General features: G+C 40.1%; 1 pseudogene; it reads right to left on the reverse strand.

Moving 5' to 3' along the window:
* Positions 1-8,989: 8,989 nt before the first annotated feature.
* Positions 8,990-10,139, reverse strand: LOC144300154 (cytosolic 5'-nucleotidase 3A-like; annotated as a pseudogene).
* Between the last annotated feature and the right edge of the window lie 2,411 nt (positions 10,140-12,550).

Consider the following 12,550-nt stretch of genomic DNA (forward strand, 5'->3'; position numbering starts at 1 on the left):
CAAAAACACAAGACATAACAAGTGTTAGTGAAGAAGTGGAGAAAAGGGACCCCTTCCGTGCTGTTGGTAAGAATGAAAATTGGTGTAAGCACTGTGCAAAATAGTATGGAGATTCCTCAAAAAACTCAAAACAGAAATACCATATGCTTAGTATTTCCACTAGTAGATATTTACCCAAAAAAAGTGAAAAGACTAATTCAAAAAGATATATGTATATGTGCTCCCCCCAAAAAAAGATGTATGTATCCCTATGTATATTGCAGCATTGTTTATAGCCAAGATAAGGAAGCAACCCAAGTGTCTATCAATAGATGAATAAAGATGTAGAGTGTGCGCATGTGTACAAAGACAGATACCATATTATTCTAGTTATATGTGTAATCGGAAAAACAAAAAAAAAAATAAAGCAGAAATAGACCCATAAAAACAGAGAACAAACTGGTGATTGCCTGGGGCGGGGGGGTTAAGTGGATGGCAAAATAGGTGAATGGAATTAAGAGGTACAAACCTCCCAGTTATAAATAAATAAGGCATAGAGATAAAAAGTACAGTATAGGGAATATCGTCAATAATATCATGATCATGTTGTATAGCGACAGATCTTAACTATGCTTATCCTGGTGAGCACAGCGTAATGTATAGAATTGTTGAACCACTATGTTGTATGGTTGAAATTAATATAACATTGTATGTCAACTATATTTCAATTAAATTAGTTGTGTTATTATTCACTAACAACAAATTATCTGAAAAAGTAGTAAAGAAAGCATTATTTCCATTTATAATAGTTTCAAAAATTAAAAAAAAATACTTAGGGATAAATTAAAACAAGGAAGTTAAGGATCTCTACACTGAAAACTATAAGACATTAATGAAAGAAACTGGAAAGGAATTAATATTGTTAAAATGTCTGTACTACCTAAAGCCACCCATAGATCCAGTGCAATCCCCAAACAAGATTCCAATGTCATTTTTCATGTAAATAGAAAAAACAAAAACAAAAACAAACAAACAAAAAAAAACAGCCACAAGGAGTAGTGGGTGGACAACTGGGTGAAGGGGATCAAAAGGCACAAACTTCCAGTTATGGGATAAAGAACTTCTGTGGACATAATGCACGGGATGATGACTACAGTTAACAATAGTACAGTATGGTTGAAAGTTGCCAAGAGAGTAGATCTTCAAAGTTTCCATCACAAGAAAAATCTGTAACTGAGTAAGGTGATGAATGTTAACTTATCGTGATAAGCATTTTACAATATATGCATATGACAAATCATTATGTTGTATGTCTTACACAATGCTATATGTCAATTAGATGTCAAGAAAACTGGAAAGAAATTTAAAACTAAAAAAACTGATTAAATAGTAAATAAAAGAAAATAAGAAAAGATTTGAACTAGATACTTTACCAAAGAAGATACATAAAAATAAATGAAAAATTGACTGCTTAAAAAAAAAAGAAAAATTGACGTCTTGATACTAGTCATTAGGGAAATGAATGTTAAAGCCACAATGAGGTACTACTGCATCCCCATTAGATACTTTTTTATTTTTATTTTTTTTTATTTTTATTTTTTTTTATTGGTGTTCAATTTACTAACATACAGAATAACACCCAGTGCCCGTCACCCATTCACTCCCACCCCCCGCCCTCCTCCCCTTCTACCACCCCTAGTTCGTTTCCCAGAGTTAGCAGTCTTTACGTTCTGTCTCCCTTTCTGATATTTCCCACACATTTCTTCTCCCTTCCCTTATTTTCCCTTTCACTATTATTTATATTCCCCAAATGAATGAGAACATATAATGTTTGTCCTTCTCCGACTGGCTTACTTCACTCAGCATAATACCCTCCAGTTCCATCCACGTTGAAGCAAATGGTGGGTATTTGTCATTTCTAATAGCTGAGTAATATTCCATTGTATACATAAACCACATCTTCTTTATCCATTCATCTTTCGTTGGACACCGAGGCTCCTTCCACAGTTTGGCTATCGTGGCCATTGCTGCTAGAAACATCGGGGTACAGGTGTCCCGGCGTTTCATTGCATTTGTATCTTTGGGGTAAATCCCCAACAGTGCAATTGCTGGGTCGTAGGGCAGGTATATTTTTAACTGTTTGAGGAACCTCCACACAGTTTTCCAGAGTGGCTGCACCAGTTCACATTCCCACCAACAGTGTAAGAGGGTTCCCTTTTCTCCGCATCCTCTCCAACATTTGTTGTTTCCTGCCTTGTTAATTTTCCCCATTCTCACTGGTGTGAGGTGGTATCTCATTGTAGTTTTGATTTGTATTTCCCTGATGGCAAGTGATGCAGAACATTTTCTCATATGCATGTTGGCCATGTCTATGTCTTCCTCTGTGAGATTTCTGTTCATGTCTTTTGCCCATTTCATGATTGGATTGTTTGTTTCTTTGGTGTTGAGTTTAAGAAGTTCTTTATAGATCTTGGAAACTAGCCCTTTATCTGATATGTCATTTGCAAATATCTTCTCCCATTCTGTAGGTTGTCTTTTAGTTTTGTTGACTGTATCCTTTGCTGTGCAAAAGCTTCTTATCTTGATGAAGTCCCAATAGTTCATTTTTGCTTTTGTTTCTTTTGCCTTCGTGGATGTATCTTGCAAGAAGTTACTATGGCCGAGTTCAAAAAGGGTGTTGCCTGTGTTCTTCTCTAGGATTTTGATGGAATCTTGTCTCACATTTAGATCTTTCATCCATTTTGAGTTTATCTTTGTGTATGGTGCAAGAGAGTGGTCTAGTTTCATTCTTCTGCATGTGGATGTCCAATTTTCCCAGCACCATTTATTGAAGAGACTGTCTTTCTTCCAATGGATAGTCTTTCCTCCTTTATCGAATATTAGTTGCCCATAAAGTTCAGGGTCCACTTCTGGATTCTCTATTCTGTTCCACTGATCTATGTGTCTGTTTTTGTGCCAGTACCACACTGTCTTGATGACCACAGCTTTGTAGTACAACCTGAAATCTGGCATTGTGATGCCCCCAGATATGGTTTTCTTTTTTAAAATTCCCCTGGCTATTCGGGGTCTTTTCTGATTCCACACAAATCTTAAAATAATTTGTTCTAACTCTCTGAAGAAAGTCCATGGTATTTTGATAGGGATTGCATTAAACGTGTATATTGCCCTGGGTAACATTGACATTTTCACAATATTAATTCTGCCAATCCATGAGCATGGAATATTTTTCCATCTCTTTGTGTCTTCCTCAATTTCTTTCAGAAGTGTTCTATAGTTTTGAGGGTATAGATCCTTTACATCTTTGGTGAGGTTTATTCCTAGGTATCTTATGCTTTTGGGTGCAATTGTAAATGGGATTGACTCCTTAATTTCTCTTTCTTCAGTCTCATTGTTAGTGTATAGAAATGCCACTGACTTCTGGGCATTGATTTTGTATCCTGCCACGCTACCGAATTGCTGTATGAGTTCTAGCAATCTTGGGGTGGAGACTTTTGGGTTTTCTATGTAGAGTATCATGTCATCGGCGAAGAGGGAGAGTTTGACTTCTTCTTTGCCAATTTGAATGCCTTTAATGTCTTTTTGTTGTCTGATTGCTGAGGCTAGGACTTCCAGTACTATGTTGAATAGCAGTGGTGAGAGTGGACATCCCTGTCTTGTTCCTGATCTTAGGGGAAAGGCTCCCAGTGCTTCCCCATTGAGAATGATATTTGCTGTGGGCTTTTCATAGATGGCTTTTAAGATGTCGAGGAATGTTCCCTCTATCCCTACACTCTGAAGAGTTTTGATCAGGAATGGATGCTGTATTTTGTCAAATGCTTTCTCTGCATCCAATGAGAGGATCATATGGTTCTTGGTTTTTCTCTTGCTGATATGATGAATCACATTGATTGTTTTACGGGTGTTGAACCAGCCTTGTGTCCCAGGGATAAATCCTACTTGGTCATGGTGAATAATTTTCTTAATGTACTGTTGGATCCTATTGGCCAGTATCTTGTTGAGAATTTTTGCATCCATGTTCATCAGGGATATTGGTCTGTAATTCTCCTTTTTGGCGGGGTCTTTGTCTGGCTTTGGAATTAAGGTGATGCTGGCTTCATAGAACGAATTTGGAAGTACTCCATCTCTTTCTATCTTTCCAAACAGCTTTAGGAGAATAGGTATGATTTCTTCTTTAAACGTTTGATAAAATTCTCCTGGGAAGCCATCTGGCCCTGGACTCTTGTGTCTTGGGAGGTTTTTGATGACTGCTTCAATTTCCTCCCTGGTTATTGGCCTGTTCAGGTTTTCTATTTCTTCCTGTTCCAGTTTTGGTAGTTTGTGGCTTTCCAGGAATGCGTCCATTTCTTCTAGATTGCCTAATTTATTGGCGTATAGCTGTTCATAATAGGTTTTTAAAATCGTTTGTATTTCCTTGGTGTTGGTAGTGATCTCTCCTTTCTCATTCATGATTTTATTAATTTGAGTCTTCTCTCTCTTCTTTTTAATAAGGCTGGCTAATGGTTTATCTATCTTATTAATTCTTTCAAAGAACCAACTCCTGGTTCTGTTGATCTGTTCCACAGTTCTTCTGGTCTCGATTTCGTTGAGTTCTGCTCGAATCTTTATTAACTCCCTTCTTCTCTTGGGTGTAGGATCTATTTGCTGTTTTTTCTCTAGCTCCTTTATGTGTAAGGTTAGCTTTTGTATTTTAGTTCTTTCCAGTTTTTGAATGGATGCTTGTATTGCGATGTATTTCCCCCTTAGGACTGCTTTTGCTGCATCCCAAAGATTTTGAACGGTTGTATCTTCATTCTCATTAGTTTCCATGAATGTTTTTAATTCTTCCTTAATTTCCTGGTTGACCCTTTTATCTTTTAGCAGGATGGTCCTTAACCTCCATGTGTTTGAAGTCCTTCCAAACTTCTTGTTGTGATTTAGTTCTAATTTCAAGGCATTATGGTCCGAGAATATGCAGGGGACAATCCCAATCTTTTGGTATCGGTTCAGACCCGATTTGTGACCCAATATGTGGTCTATTCTGGAGAAAGTTCCATGTGCGCTTGAGAAGAATGTGTATTCAGTTGAGTTTGGATGTAAAGTTCTGTAGATATCTGTGAAATCCATCTGGTCCAGTGTATCATTTAAAGCTCTCGTTTCTTTGGAGATGTTTTGCTTAGAAGACCTATCGAGTATAGAAAGAGCTAGATTGAAGTCACCAAGTATAAGTGTATTATTATCTAAGTATTTCTTCACTTTGGTTAATAATTGATTTATATATTTGGCAGCTCCCACATTCGGGGCATATATATTGAGGATTGTTAAGTCCTCTTGTTGAATAGATCCTTTAAGTATGATATAGTGTCCCTCTTCATCTCTCACTACAGTCTTTGGGGTAAATTTTAGTTTATCTGATATAAGGATGGCTACCCCTGCTTTCTTTTGAGGACCATTCGAATGGTAAATGGTTCTCCAACCTTTTATTTTCAGGCTGTAGGTGTCCTTCTGTCTAAAATGAGTCTCTTGTAGACAGCAAATAGATGGGTCCTGCTTTTTTATCTAGTCTGAAACCCTGCGCCTTTTGATGGGGTCATTAAGCCCGTTCACATTCAGAGTTACTATTGAGAGATATGAGTTTAGTGTCATCATGATATCTATTCAGTCTTTGTTTTTGTGGACTGTTCCACTGAACTTCTTCTTAAAGGGGAATTTTAAGAGGCCCCCTTAAAATTTCTTGCAGAGCTGGTTTGGAGGTCACATATTCTTTTAGTTGCTGCCTGTCTTGGAAGCTCTTTATCTCTCCTTCCATTTTGAATGAGAGCCTTGCTGGATAAAGTATTCTTGGTTGCATGTTCTTCTCATTTAGGACCCTGAATATATCCTGCCAGCCCTTTCTGGCCTGCCAGGTCTCTGTGGAGAGGTCTGCTGTTACCCTAATACTCCTCCCCATAAAAGTCAGGGATTTCTTGTCTCTTGCTGCTTTAAGGATCTTCTCTTTATCTTTGGAATTTGCAAGCTTCACAATTAAATGTCGAGGTGTTGAACGGTTTTTATTGATTTTAGGGGGGGATCTCTCTATTTCCTGGATCTGAATGCCTGTTTCCCTTCCCAGATTAGGAAAGTTTTCAGCTAGAATTTGTTCAAATACATATTCTGGCCCTCTGTCCCTTTCGGCGCCCTCGGGAACCCCAATTAAACGTAGGTTTTTCTTCCTCAGGCTGTCGTTTATTTCCCTTAATCTATCTTCATGGTCTTTTAATTGTTTGTCTCTTTTTTCCTCAGTTTCCCTCTTTGCTATCAACTTGTCTTCTAGGTCACTCACTCGTTCTTCCACCTCGTTAACCCTCGTCGTTAGGACTTCTAGTTTGGATTGCATCTCATTCAATTGATTTTTAATTTCTGCCTGATTAGCTCTAAATTCTGCAGTCATGAAGTCTCTTGAGTCCTTTATACTTTTTTCTAGAGCCACCAGTAGCTGTATAATAGTGCTTCTGAATTGGCTTTCTGACATTGAATTGTAATCCAGATTTTGTAACTCTGTGGGAGAGAGGACTGTTTCTGATTCTTTCTTTTGAGGTGAGGTTTTCCTTCTAGTCATTTTGCTCAGTGCAGAGTGGCCAAAAGCAAGTTGTATTGGGAAAAAGAGAAAAAGAGAGGAGAGAAAGAAGGAAAGAAAAGAGAAAGAGAAAAAAAAGGGAAGAAAAAAAAACGAAAAAAAAAAAGAAGAAAAAGAAAGGAGAAAAAAAGGGGGTGGGGGAAGGAAACAAATCAAAAAGCAAAATAAAACAAAACAAAACAAAACAAAACAAAACAAAACAAAACAAAAAAAAAAAAAAAAAGAACCACGGGGGAGTATCTTCTGATTCTGTGTTCTTTAAGTCCCTTGGCTTCCCCTGACGCTTGTCCGTCTAGCTGGTCTTCTGGGGGAGGGGCCTGTTGTGCTGATTTTCAGGTGTTAGCAGTTGGGGGAGCTGCTGTGCCCCCGCCTGGTGCAGGGCTCGGTGGGGGTTGTTTACCCCGTGAGGCCGCAGGAGGAACAGCCCCAGTGGCGGGGCAGCTCTGGAAACCTGGATTCAGCTCCGGCAGGAACTCCGTCTGCAGGGCCTGGAGGCTCCGGGCGGGGCCGCTGATGTGCTCAGCTGGGGCAGGAGCGTCCTCGCTGTCCTGGGCCCTCCCGGCCTCTGCCTGTCCCGGGGGAGGCGGGATCCTGGGCTGTGTCCCGGCGCCCTGTGCTCCGGAGCCTGCGCTGGTGGATTCGCGCTCCGGCCCCGCAGCCCCCTCCGCGGAGCCGCCCCCGAGCCCCCCGAGCTGCTCCGGGTCCCGCCGGGTCCCGCCGTGCGCGCTGCAGCCCTTAGGGAGCTCGGCGCACTCTCCCGGGGCGCAGGTGCCTGTTAGTGTCCCCGGGAGCCCCAGGGCATCCCCGCCCTCCTGGGTCCTGCTCCACCTCCCCGCGAGCCCCTTTCCGCCCGGGAAGGTCGGTGCAGCTCCTGCTCCTCCGGGACGGGGCTCTCCTGTCCTGGGGACCCTCGCCCCAGCCTCAGCCCGGCTCCTCGCGGGCCCCTCCCCCTCGGAGGCCTTTGTTCCTTTATTTCTTTTTCCCCGTCTTCCTACCTTGATAGATGCGCGAACTCTTCTCACTGTTGCCTTCCAGCTGGTCTCTCTTTAATTCTCAGGCCGAATTCATAGATTTTCAGGATAATTTGAAGGTTTTCTAGGTAGTTTGGTGGAGACAGGTGATTTGGAGACCCTACTCTCCCGCCATCTTGCTCCTCCCCCCTAGATACTTTTTTATAAAAAAAGGTAATTACCAAATACTCTTGGTGAGGATGTGAAGAAAACCATTATGATAAGTTAAAAAAAATAAAAGCCAAACTGTCATATAAATCATTTCTTTCATAGGACGTTCCAGAAAAGGCAAAACTAGGACAGAAATCATATCTGTGGTTATCAGGGGTAAATTATCTAAAAAGAACTTGAAGGAAATTTCTGTGAACTATACCTTAGTAAACCAAAGAAGGCATTACAATAAATCCAAAATTAAATGCATACAAATCATTCTGTGAATCATGATTTTAATGACAGTCACTCAAATCGGCAGAATTTGGTGTATTACCTGAATTACTGAAATTTTTAGTGATGGATTTTCAGAGGAATCGAATATGTTTCCCTAAAATGTTTATCACAAGTAAAAGTCGTTCAAAAGTGAGACAGTATTTAGTATCACTATCACTGATCAGCATCTATGATCATTACCTGTGACATCATTTAGTATCCATTGATGCAAATACTTGAGTAACATTTCCCGAGTGACACTAGACCACAGGCCTGAAAGGACTCCCTTCTCCCCAGTTCTGGACCAGTAGGACGTGCTTCAGACTTCTCCAACAAACCCTCATAAGGAATGACTGGATGAGACCAAACCTTCAAAAAATAACTTCAAGCTTAGCCTCAGCACGTTATCAGTGCTTCAATATACAACATTTTGTCAAAACATGTGGATACCAATGGTTTTTTCAAACACTGAGTGCCAGGATTTTATGGTAAATACTGATTTTCACACAACAAACTAACTAAACATAACACAATTTTAGGAGATGACCATATCAATGTAATTCATCCAAATTACAAAAATGGCAACACTTAAAATCATGCGCATTATCTCACCATTTCATAAGACTTCTCTTTAAACCTCTACAAACTTTCCCAGAGTAAAAAAGATTTCTCAAAAACCTCACAATAACACTAAACTACAAAATTCACTCCGGAAATACAGAGGGTTATTTTCCAAATTTTTGCTTTAAGATTTTTTTTTTTTAATGTGTGAAAATATATAGCAAGGAGTGTGTTGAGAGAAGTGAGGGTAAAAAAGAGCTTCTGGTTGACGGATTCAATGTCTGAAAGTACCTCACTAATGTAGAGAAAAAAACTTCAAAAGCAAGAACGTATTATAAGGAGAAGGCTTTCAGCAAGATGGACAGGTGAGAGTTCTTGCATCAATCACATCCACAGGAGAGACGTCTTGAAGAACGCTGGCTCATAGGATCTTCTGTAAGATAGAGCTAGCTACACCCAATGATTCATCTCTTACTAGAACAATGTCATAAGAGACCATGTACTTGTAAAAGCTCATCCACCCTATCATTTAGGTACCAATTTTCAGAATGTGATCAACATTGTCTTTAAATCCTTTGAGCATGCCACTGTCACCAGGATCATTAAAAAAAAAAACAAAAACATGAAGTTGTGATGTTTGGCTTGATAGATCACCTCCTCTGCTATGTGACCAATACCAGCTGAAAATATGAACACAGGGGATGCCGTATTGTTGGAGTTTATCAAAGAAATTCTCACACTTCCTTGAGCATAACATCAGATCCTACCACAATTTCTTGAAATTTAGCTTTTGGTAACACCTGCTCAACAAGCAAACCGTGTGACTCAGTATATACCATCCTAACATATAGGGGAACTTCTCTTCTACGGCAAGAAGAGGATCGATTTCAACAGCCTAGTATTTTTCCTTTAGTTGCAGCAACTTTTCCCAACATTCATTTGTGACCAGTTTACTGTTGTCAATGACATAATAACATGTTGGGCATCTTTTCCCTTCATAGGAAAATCTACTCGGTATCATATCAAAGTCTGTCGTTATTATCTGAAGCTTGGCAGCTCCTTCCTTAATGAAACCACGGGTCATTTCTTCCACTCCTGCAGTGGTCTTCATCTGAACCAAACGTCTCTGGAATTCTTGCATCATTTTCACATGTACAGCAGAATCGTGATGAGGCATTTCTTGGTTATCCAGGTTTTTTTTTTTTAATTTTTAATTTTATTAAGATTTTATTTTTAAGTAATCTTTTTTTGTATATTCTTTTATTGGAGTTCGATTTGCCAACATATAGTATAACACCCAGTGCTCATCCCATCAAGTGTTATCCAGTCTTCTTTTGGGCACTCTGAGTTCTTCCGTCCTTGAATTTGTCCTAGAATAATAGCATAGGTGGTAAGCAATATCCAGAGATGCAGGACTTGCATGTAGACATCTTCATGATCTTGGTCTTCCACTTTGTTTTCCTCTTCAAGGTACATAGGTACTGGGCCAGCAACCACCCTTCCACCACCAGGGTGCACACAGTGACACCTACCACCACACCCATCCTCACCAGGGCCGCCTGGCCCATGAATGGGCTGCCCTGTACCTCCCAGCCAAAACAAAAAACAAAATAGAAAAAAAACCTCAAGGACATTTTAAATGGCCCAGGTATTATAATTCTCAGATCACTCAGAAGCAAAATGATAAAAATGTAATAATGTAAGACCCAAGGACATTACTTAACATTGAAGAGAAATAAGTTCTAGACATGGAATTTTTAGTTATAATCTCTCTATGGGAGGATACCTCAGACCGGGAGCCAATGGCCCTAGGTTCTAGTCCCTTCCATACCAATGCATTTTCCCTACTTCTCAACTCCATGCCTGAAATAATCAAAGAACCCAGCAATTTCAATAAGGTTTTGCTGTGAATATGATCTCATCAATGCGTCATAAGTCCCCAAAAGATAAGCAATCTATACAGGGTTGGCTTCATGGACATGCCACCTATGCACTCAGGTATACAGATTAGAAAGGCCTGAAGTTGGTTTAATGCTGTCACTACCTTGAAATTCTTAACAATTTAATAAGGGCCCCGTATTTTCATTTTGTATTAGGCCTCGCAAATTATGTAACTGATCCTAACTATAAAAAGCAAAACTAACACAAGGATTTTGAGTTACTTTTTTTTTTTACATATAGTCACTTGTGTCATGCATTTGACAAAAAACCAACCGAATTTATCTTGAGACACCTCAATTAAGAAACTACATCTAGAAAAACTGGCAAGTTGGACTCATCTAGTACGTAGGGACTCTGGTAAGATAAGCATGTTGCAAGGCCAATTCATTGGTTTCAGAGTTTGGAACTTTATACTCCAGATAAAATAGGGTAAAGAGAAAACTAGAAAGACTCTTTGTTCATGTGATCAACTGTCTTTGTATGGGAGCGTATATTTCAACTTGGTTTTCTCTGAATTTTCATTTTAATCTTTGGTGAGTTCTTTATATATTAATGTATTTGTTCATCCGGTAACTGTCTGATGAGTACCAACTACGTGCCAGGCATTGTGCTCAATGCTAGAGAGAAAATACAAAGTCAAACAAAAATAAAACAAGAAAACGGTCTTCTACATGAAAGTTAAGTCACCGAATCAGTCTCTCGGGGCATTGATTTTTAATCTATGAATCTAGAGGAACAGTATATACATAGCAGCTTTTTCACTAGCAAAATAATAGAAGTGTAGCTTCTAAAATGTCAGATTCTACTGCTTACTAATGAAAGTTGGCTTTAAGCAATGTCTTCAATAGCCAAACGGTGGGAGGAGCCTCTGTCCTTCGACAGATGAATGGATAAAGAAAAGGTGTCTATACGCACAATGGGATATGACTCAGCCATCAGGAAAGATGAATACCCACCATTTGCTTCGATGTGGATGGAGCTGGAGGGTATGATGCTGAGTGACATAAGTCAATCGGAGGACAAACATATGGTCTCACTCATATGTGGAATATAAGAAACAGTGAAAGGGATTATAAGGGATGGAGGGGAACTGAGTGGGAAAAATTAGGGGGAGACAAACCATGAGAGACTCCTAACTCCGGGAAACAAACACAGGGTTGCAGAAGGGGAGGGGATGAGGTGACTGGGTGACCGGCACTGAGGGGGGCACTTGATGGGATGAGCACTGGGTGTTACACTACATGTTAGCAAATTGAATTTAAACAATATATATATATAATATATATATATATATTATATATATATATATATGAAAGCTGGCTTTTAAAAAAGTACCTAAAGTGTGTGAAAGGCATCCAGTAAATGGTTAGCATTGCTCCTAAGCGAAACCATGTCACCACTCTTTGTCTCCTAGAAATGGCCTCTGCCATCACGGCCAGCCTCTGAGCTGGCTTCCAGCCAGTGCGCCCCCGGGGCCAGCGGGGGCCAGGGCAGCAGTGTCTCTCGTAAGTAGGTAAAAAAGCATTTGGCTTGAATCTCAATTGCTGAGTCTTTCTGCAAGATGGCAAATACATAACCCAAGTGCTTTGGAGCGGAGCTGATTTTAAAAGCATTGGAGCAAGTGAACCTTCTCTTAATCGCGGTCCAAACAAAACCCAGTCAGTCCCCCGCAGCGTTTCTTCATCCTCATGGTGTAACTATGGCTCTTTGGTTCTGGAAAAGTACCTCCCTTGTGCATTAGCCATAACACAAAGTAGCAGATACCTAATACCTATTTCCATATCAGCTTCTAGGCTGAGGAAGTGACAACCGGTTGGAATTAAGCTGAACCTGGAAACACGTCCAGGGGCTCATTTTTATTTGAGGTCACAAAATCAACAAGTGCCATTTTTCTGAGCTGCGTAAAGGGGAGCAAGGTAAAGGTATCAAATGGCACTCGTTCTTGGACGTGAAGGAGGGGTCATACCCGACAGCTTGGCACGGGTGAATTAGGTCCCTGCAAAGCATTTGGAGGCTTTTATTTCTCCCCTCAGTGAAAATG

The sequence above is a fragment of the Canis aureus genome, chromosome 28, assembly GCF_053574225.1.
Source record: "Canis aureus isolate CA01 chromosome 28, VMU_Caureus_v.1.0, whole genome shotgun sequence".
Taxonomy (NCBI): domain Eukaryota; kingdom Metazoa; phylum Chordata; class Mammalia; order Carnivora; family Canidae; genus Canis; species Canis aureus.